Raw genomic sequence first — 9,012 nt, forward strand, 5'->3', positions numbered from 1 at the left:
TTATGGAGGCTACCACAAAGTATTATAAGCAGTAGAGGGCAAAATCTGAAATTTAGAAGTCCACCACCACCAGGATCATGCCTGGCTTAAATAAAAGTGCTCAAGTGGGGAAGTAGGGTGGAGACCCAGGAGTGGGCAATGTGGTCTGAGGATACCCTGGGTTGCAAGAAGAACAGGAGGTGCCAACATCCTGCACTATTCCCAGGCATAGAAGTGGGCACTCAAGCTGAGGGCAGTGAGCCTGGGTGCTAGCTCTCTGCCCCACCTTGCCATGAACTCTGAACCACTGCACAGTTGTATGACCACTTTCCTGGCACAGGCCAGCAAATGACAAAAGGGTGGTCAGACTCTCTTCCAGAGGATCAACATGGGTCCACGCCCCAGGAGTCCCCAGATTTGGAGTTTTGAAACCCAGTCCCATGCCTAAGATAAAAGAACTCAGACACAGGCAGCGTGAAGGAAGGGATCTGACAAAAGCTGGGGACACAAGAGCGGGTGACTAATCGCTCCTCTGTGAGGGCTTCCTGAAGAGTGGGGAGTGCGAACTCTCAGCTCCCCGTATAGAGAGATGGGTGCGCCATTTTCATCCCACCTATCAGAACAAGCCCTTCCCCCAGAAGACCAAACACAAACACCTCACACACCCCAAGTCTAATGATCACAGAGTGCTGCAAAGCTTCAGCTCTAGGGGAAATAGGATCTAGCTTCTTTTTTACTTCTCTTATTTTTTATTTTATTATTATTTTTTAACTCTGTTATATAGATAATAAAATATAAATATATATAACTCTGTTATATATTATATATATTAATTAATTAATATATTTATTTATTTTTGGATCTAGCTTCTTTTAACAAGCAGACCAAAACACACTTAGGAACTAGTTTTTCTTTTCTTTTCCTTTCTTTTCTTTTTTCTTTTCTTTTCTGGACAAAATGACAAGATGGAGAAATTTGCCTCAGAAGAAAGAACAGGAAGCAGAACTCATGGCCAGGGATTTAATCAATAAAGATGTAAGTAAGATGTCTGAAACAGATTTTAAACAATAATTATATTTTTCATTCCCTTCCCCTATGTTCATCTGTTTTGTTTCTTCAATTGCACATATGAGTGAAATCATATGGTATTTGTCTTTCTCTGACTGACTTATTTCACTTAGTCTAATATACTCTAGTTCCACCCACGTTGTTGCAAATGGCAAGATTTCATTCTTTTTGATGGCTGAATAATATTCCATTCCATGGACTGAAAGTTTATTGAGTTTTGAGGCAATTGCATTGCCAAAAAAACCACAACCTTGGTCTAAAAAAAAAAAAAAAAAAAACCTGTGACTATTTAGCTTGGTTCCCAAACCTGTACTATTAGGAAGAGGGCTATGGAAAACCCACTACCAGGGGAGAATGTCTTCAGAGTACCTGATCAGTAAGTTTTCATCATTGCTATGGGCCAGCGATCATAATATATCCTTCATTCCTCCATTTTCTTTTTTTTTTAAGATTTTATTTATTTATTTATTTGACAGAAAGAGACACAGCAAGAGAGGGAACACAGGCAGAGAGAGTGGGAAAGGGAGAAGCAGGCTTCCCGTTGAGCAGAGAGCCCGATGCGGGGCTCAATCTCAGGATCCTGGGATCATGACCTGAGCTGAAGGTAGATGCTTAACAACTGAGCCACACAGGTGACCCCATTCCTCCATTTTCTTTTTTTTTTTTAAGATTTTATTTATTTATGTGTGAGAGAGAATGAGAAAGAGAGAGCACATGAGAGGGGGGAGGGTCAGAGGGAGAAGCAGACGCCCTGCTGAGCAGGGAGCCTGATGCGGGACTCGATCCTGGGACTCCAGGATCATGACCTGAGCCAAAGGCAGTCGCTTAACCAACTGAGCCACCCAGGCGCCCCATTCCTCCATTTTCTTAATGGGAGTTTTTACTTGTCTTATTCTGTCCCTATTCCACTATTGTATATTGGGGATGTGGGGGAGGCAGGTAATTTAAACTTTAGTTCAAAGGTTCTACATGTGGCCCTGATGGAGAGGTATGCACATCATCTAGAGATCCTGGATTTTGAGCTGAATGTAGTAACTGGTTAGGACATTGGCTTATCTCACTTGAGGAGGGAATGGGTGTATTCTAGGTGTGAGAGGGAAGATACATATAGATTTGGGAGGCCAGAGGAGCAAACATACTTAGGTAAACTGTCCCCAAAAAACATTATTCCTGCCTTTCATTAGATAAATTTGTTGTTGAGTGACAGCTTCCAAGCCAGAGACTGTATTTCCCAGAAGGCATTGCAACTAGGTGAGTCCTTGTAATTTGTTTTTTGCCAATAAAATAAGAGTGGAAGTGATCTGTATCACTTCTCAATCAAGAAAATTAAGAGGCAGATATAGCCTTTGTATCATCTCTTTCCTCACGTTATCAGCTCTAGTGCCCTAGAATATGGAGGACTCACAACACAGGAGGAGCCTGGATCACTAAATCACCACGTGGAGTAAACCACCCACTTATCATGAACAATTACTTTGGATTATTAGGTGAGAGTGAAATAAACTTTTATTTGATGAAGCCATGGAAATATTAGGTTTTATCTGATAAATAGCATTGCCCTTATCTAGAAAGGTACCAATATTATCCCTAATTGTATTGCAGGTGAGGAAATAAAGGCTCAGGGATTGAAGGGATTTTCCCAAAGACACATGGCTTTTTAACATTGAAACCAGGATTCTCACCCAAGCCATCTCACTCTGGAGCCTCCATTCTTGGCGAGCACCTTAATTGTCTCCCGGGAAAAGGTAGGAATAAGAGCAATGCCAGCAGGATTGGTCTTTCTAAAGTTACTTCCTGCTGCAGCAGGAGGCCACCCAGAAAGTAAATAGAAAGCAATAAACAAAAGCATTTAGAAAGCTTCATCAGTTTTTGAGAAGGAGCCATGAGTTTCCAAGAAAACACTTGCAAAGCAGGAACTTGGTATCAGAGCCCAATATCTCCATTAGAGAGGGAAAATCACAAATCCTCTTGATGATGCATTCATTCATTCATTCAACAGACATTAGTGGAGGGCCTACCATGTTCCAGGATCTGTTCCAACAAAACAAATAAAAAATCATGGAGCTTACATTCCAAGTGTGGAGAGACAGACAGTAAACTAAATAAGTAAAATATACCAAGTATTCCATTGTGATGACTACTAGGGAGAACAACAAAGCAGGGAAGAAGGAAAGTAGAACAATCCAGATATAATGATTCCTTTCTGCAGGCTGGAGAAACAAGGGTTACTCTTTTTGTTTGTATACCACACTTCCCAGAACCTGAGATGAAATGCCCCTGCAAAGTCTAAGTTGATTTTTTCCTCCACCTATCACTTATTTATTTCCTTGCAAATTATTAACTTTAAAAGGTATGATTTTGCAAGGGCTTGTTTCAGTTTGTACCCCTTTCCCCTCATCCTACTGTGCCAACTGTCTTCTCTATTTTCCATTTCTCTACTGCCCATCCAACAGGTCTGCTCTTTGCTGATTGTGGGCCTGTGACAAGAACTCCCTCTGATGTTGCTCCACTTATTTACTACCTCTTATCTCAGTATGTTTCTTTCTTTCTTTCTTTCTTTCTTTCTTTCTTTCTTTCTTTCTTTCTCTTTCTTTCTTTCTGGGAGACAGAGTAACATAAGTGTGAGTTTTGGAGTCAAAGGAACCTGAGTTTAAACCTTGATTCTACCACTCACTGGCTGTGGGAACGTTGGCAAAACATTTATTGCCTGAATATCATGAAATGGGTGTAATGTTAGGGTAACAATCTCTCTTGAGAAGTTGGCACCAGAATGTAAATCAATGCAACTTTTCTCAGGCAAGACATCTGAGGGCTCAGATCAGCCAAGAATTAAAGTTTGAGTATACCACTGAACAATGAAGCCCAACTGCATAGATGCTGGTAAAAAGAAAAGGAAATAGTAAATGGAGAGTGGAGAAAGGAAGCCATAAATACTACATATGACCTCAAGAGAAGTTACAAAAATTTGTTCTTTACAAATTGGTTCTTTCTTCCTGGTCATGGACTTATACCTATATATTTCAATTAATATTCATTCTCTATCTTCTCAAACTGTATATAAACTATGATTATGGTGGTCAAAATTAGTCTACAGGCTGAAGAATATTAAATCACAGTCACAATGAATCTAGAGGAGCTGTAAGTATTACCCATAGATCCTGGAACTAGAGTTCAGTGAAGTGACTAAAGAGATGTTGGGAAGTGACAGAATTTGTTTTGGGTTATACATGAAATAAGTGTTATCTTTTCAAGCAGGAACATTTTTGGAAGAAAGTATATGGGAAGAATGGTACGTAGATGCTGGGCAGCCATAAGCATGGCTTCTAATACATATGTATTGCTTTTTGGCAAGCCAGCGTCAAATTTACCCTTCCTGATTGTGCTCCAAGTTCCTTTTAAACAGCTACCCTTGCCCTTTATATTGAGTCTACTTAAATCAGCGGTACTGCTCTGCTCTAAACAAAAAAGCAGGTACATCCTGACGTAAGCTAGAATAATCTAATGCTCTGTGGCTAGATTTTGGATCTTAATTACAGGGACAAAAACACTGAAGTCTGAAGCTTAGGCAAACAAGATGTTGACATCCAAATCAAACCTATTATGTTACATCACCATTTTTGGTCATTCTTAGCCCAGTTTTCTAGTTTCCTGTTGGTTCTCTTAACCCTTAATATCATTATAACAAACTCACTTTTGTTTAAGTTTGCCTGAGTTGTTTTCTATTTTTTTTAACTTTCATATAATTTTAGTAGAAAGGCCATATATAATAAACCAATGATGTACATGGGTACTAACACCACAGCATGGGTTTAAATTCTGGTCCCTCCACTTATTTAAACTCTTTCGGCCTGTTTCACTATTTGTGGATAGAAGATGATAAAAATGTCACACATAGAGTTATTGTATGGTAAGTGCCCAATAAATGTTAGCTTTTACTATTATGAAACTGACTAAATTTTCTTAAATTAAGTATTCCTGTTCATTCATGTTTCACTACCATGTTATAAGGAGAAATCCCCTGTTGCACAGGCAGCTCCTAGGCATGAGATCTTACTGTGCTGGTTGGAATAATGAGTAGAGCTGCAGAACTGAAGGACCCTAAAAAGGTTAGCTCAGTTTACATCAGAAAGGGCCAGGAGCTACTTCTAGGAAAAGGTAAATATTTCAAATTGATTTTCAATTATTTTTGGCTATTGGCCTGGAGTCTTTTGAATATAACCTTGTGGTATAATTGACCAGAGACAGCAAGCTTTACTTTGTATTAATTAAAATAAATTAAGTGTGTGGTGATGTGGAGGGGAGTTTTTTCCTTGATCTGTTACTGAGAACTTAAACTAAAGCATTCTGTCTTGCCCCCATTGCTCAGTAATTTCTTTTCTAGGCAATGTTGATCAATACTTCCTTTATCTGTGCTCATTTCCCTATTGTTTTCTGTAATCTGGTTATCACCAACACACATTATAGTTAAACTTTGACCTGAATATTTCCTATAGTTCATAACATTCCCACTGCCTCAGAGTTCTAAAGCAATTTGTCAGTACTATGTAACTAGTGTTTACTTTGAAAACACTGAGGACCTTTAAACTCTCCCCATTAAGCACTTTACTTTTTGCCATCTGGCAGCAACAAGTCTTATTCCAGACAGGGTTCAAATGCCTCTTTCCCTGGGGCTAGAGCAGGACTACCTAAAAAAAAAAAAAAAAAAATCTCTGCTTTTAATAAAATAATTTAACTGTTCAAGGGACATCTTTTCCTATTGCTTGTCCAATTTAAGTCCCCAGAATTTGCTAATTCTGTGGGAGCCTGAATTTATGTAGCCACGCATCTTTCTCTTTCTAGGAATGCAGCCCTTTTACTCCTCAAAAATGCTGTATCTGTAGGGAGGGGATTTGAAAATCAAGTACATTTAGATGTGCAGGCATACATACAAAGCATTTTGTAGTAATTGGCCCTAAGTAGTGGAGGTTATAGGTGTGAATACTGGGTATTTTAGTTTTTATTTCATACATTTCATTTTTTTAAACAAGGAAAATGTGGCACTTTTACAATTATATATTTTTAAAAACTATATAGATCCTTTCTCCTAAAGCCACTTTCTTAAGAAGTCTATAATAATGATAATAATAACAATAATAATAATAATCTTTATATCTAGGTATTTTATCCAGCTCAAATCCATTGGTCAATCATGATATTCATTTTCTTGCATATATCCTTTGTTCTCTTACCGTTCTTTTATTTTGGCACACTTATTTGGGAACTGCAATCTTGATTAAATCCAACTTTTTTCTATGCTTTCACCTGAGACTCTGACCATGACTGAAGAAAAATATGGCCAATAATAAATTAATGACCACATACTTAAAGTACATTTCTAAAATTATTTAAATTCCAGTTAGTTAACACATAGTGTAATATTAGTTTCAACTGTACAATATAGTGATTCAACACTTCCATACATTACCCAGTACTCCTCACAAGTGTACTCCTTGATCCCCATCACCTACTTAACCCATCCCCTCCCACCTTCCCTCTTGTAATCATCAGCTTGTTCTCTATAGTTAAGAGTCTGTTTCTTAGTTTGTCCCCCTTCTCTCTTTTTACCCCTTGCTTGATTGTTTTGTTTCTTAAATTTCACATATGAGTGAAATCATACGGTATTTATCTTTCTCTGACTGACTTATTTTGCTTAGCATAAAGTACATTTTTAATGCTGTCAACTATTTTGTTTCAAATTCATTAAATGTCTCATCTACCCAATTAACTATTTCATAGTTTGTTCCTCAAACCTCCAATACCATCTCCCCCATCCTCTCTCTCAGCTGATGACTTTGCTTCCTATTCTGCAAGGAAATTGAAACAATTAAAGGGGGGAAATTTCGACATACTCTTATCACTAATTCTACTCACTTAGCAACATCTACACCCATATACTCTAACTTCTTGCTTAATACAAAGATGATTCCTTACTCTTCTCTAAAGACAATCTTTTTTTACACTAGATCTCATGTCCTTTTAACCACCTTTGCTTAAGCTCCAGTGATTCTTCCTTCTCTCTCCTATAAAATTATCTTATTTCTTGCTCTTTAGTGGATCATTCTATAAACATACAAATTTCCTATTATTTCTTCCATCATAAAAAAAGTTCCTTGATCTCACATTTCTGTTAACTGACACCACATTCTTTTACTCACTTGCACAGCAGAACTTAAAAATTTATTAATACTTGATGTCTCCAATTCCTCTTACTCCATTTTCTATTCTCTTTCTTCCACCCTTTCTCTTTCTTTCCCTCATTCATGCTTGTGCACACACATTCATGTTTTATTATAATTTGCATGCAGTGAAATAATTATATTTAAAGTGTACAGTTCGATGAGGTTTCATAAATGCGTACACCCTCAAAATCCATCTTCAATGGAGATATAAAATATTTGCATCAATCCGGAAAGTTTCCTCATGTCCTTTTGCAATCAATTTCCACCTCAAACAGTCATTATTTCCATTTCTATAACTATAGGTTAGTTTCATCTGTTCTTAAATTAAATGTAAATGTACTCAATAGTCCATAGAGAGACTCTTTTATGTCTAGCTTCTTTAGCTCTGTATTGTAAGGCCTGAAATTCCACATGCTGCCTTGACAACTTTAAGACTCACAGGGCCCCAAGGAGTTAGTCATGAGTTCTCCTGTTTTCACCATGTATGTTCTCCACTAAGGGGAAAATGTCCCCCACCTGGCTAGTCCCTTTATCAGTGGACCAGCTGTATCCTGCCTGGTCCTCAACATAAAGGGTTTCATTTCCCTGGCAGCCCATGAAACTATTCAAACAAGCCACAGGTTTAAGGATACTGTTTTTTACACTCCTTCATTTTTATATATTTTATTATAACATTTATATAATTTTATAGTAATGATTTGGAATTTAGGTAGTTGTCTGTCTGCCTGTTAGATTATAAGTGTCTGTAATGGATGAGAAAGTCTTATTTACTTTGTACCACCAGGCCTCACATACAAGGTAGATGCTCAATACATATTGGTTTAGTTTAATAATTTGATTCACAAATTGTGTTTGAATAATAGGTTGTGTGGAATGATTACAGATTATGAGAATGAAAAATAAAGTGGTGGTTTGCCTTTAACATTTTTGAGGAGCATGCCAAGAACTTTGAAATGTATTAAAGTAGGGAGTAATTATGTTATTTCAGAAGAGAGAGTGTGTAGGCCTAGACTATCATGAAAGTACTGAATTTATTTATTCCCTAGATACTATTCAGCAAAAGTTTTCACCTATGGAAATAATACATATCATTATTTTCCTAGTAGGAATGGACATTTAGAGTTTGCACTAATGAAATGCAACTGCATGGAAATATCTGTGTTGAAAATAAACTATGCATGAATTATTTCTAAGTTTCATTACTTGTAGAGGCACTCAATATAATGAATATAATATAATATATAATATAATATAAATATATTTTAACCTTTATATAGGGCTTTTAAAGTACTCTATTTTATCCTGGGTGAGATTTTTAATAGCTTTTAGAATTTCTAATAATGCTGCCTCTCTCATTCCTGTTATTGGTAATTTTTGTCTTCTCTCTTTCATTCCTGATCAATCTGATTAAAGATAACTCAGAGCCAGCTTTTGTTTTCATTGACTTCTTTATTGATCTTTCTTGGTTTTCTATTTCATTGTTTTCTACTCTGAACTTTATTTCTTTCTCTGCTTAATTTGGGTTTAATTTTCTCTTACTGTTCTAGTTTCTTAAGGCAGAAGTTGAGGTCATTGATATGAGATCATATGGTCTATGAAGGGCAAGACAATAAATATTTTAGGACTTGTAGGCCATATGTTCCCTGTTGCAACTTCTCAGCTCTGCCACTATAGTGAAAATACGACCATAGACAATACATGAATGAATGGATGCAGCTATATTTCAATAAAATTTCATTTATGGAAA

The sequence above is a fragment of the Phoca vitulina genome, unplaced genomic scaffold, assembly GCF_004348235.1.
Source record: "Phoca vitulina isolate PV1807 unplaced genomic scaffold, GSC_HSeal_1.0 scaffold103, whole genome shotgun sequence".
Taxonomy (NCBI): Eukaryota; Metazoa; Chordata; class Mammalia; order Carnivora; family Phocidae; genus Phoca; species Phoca vitulina.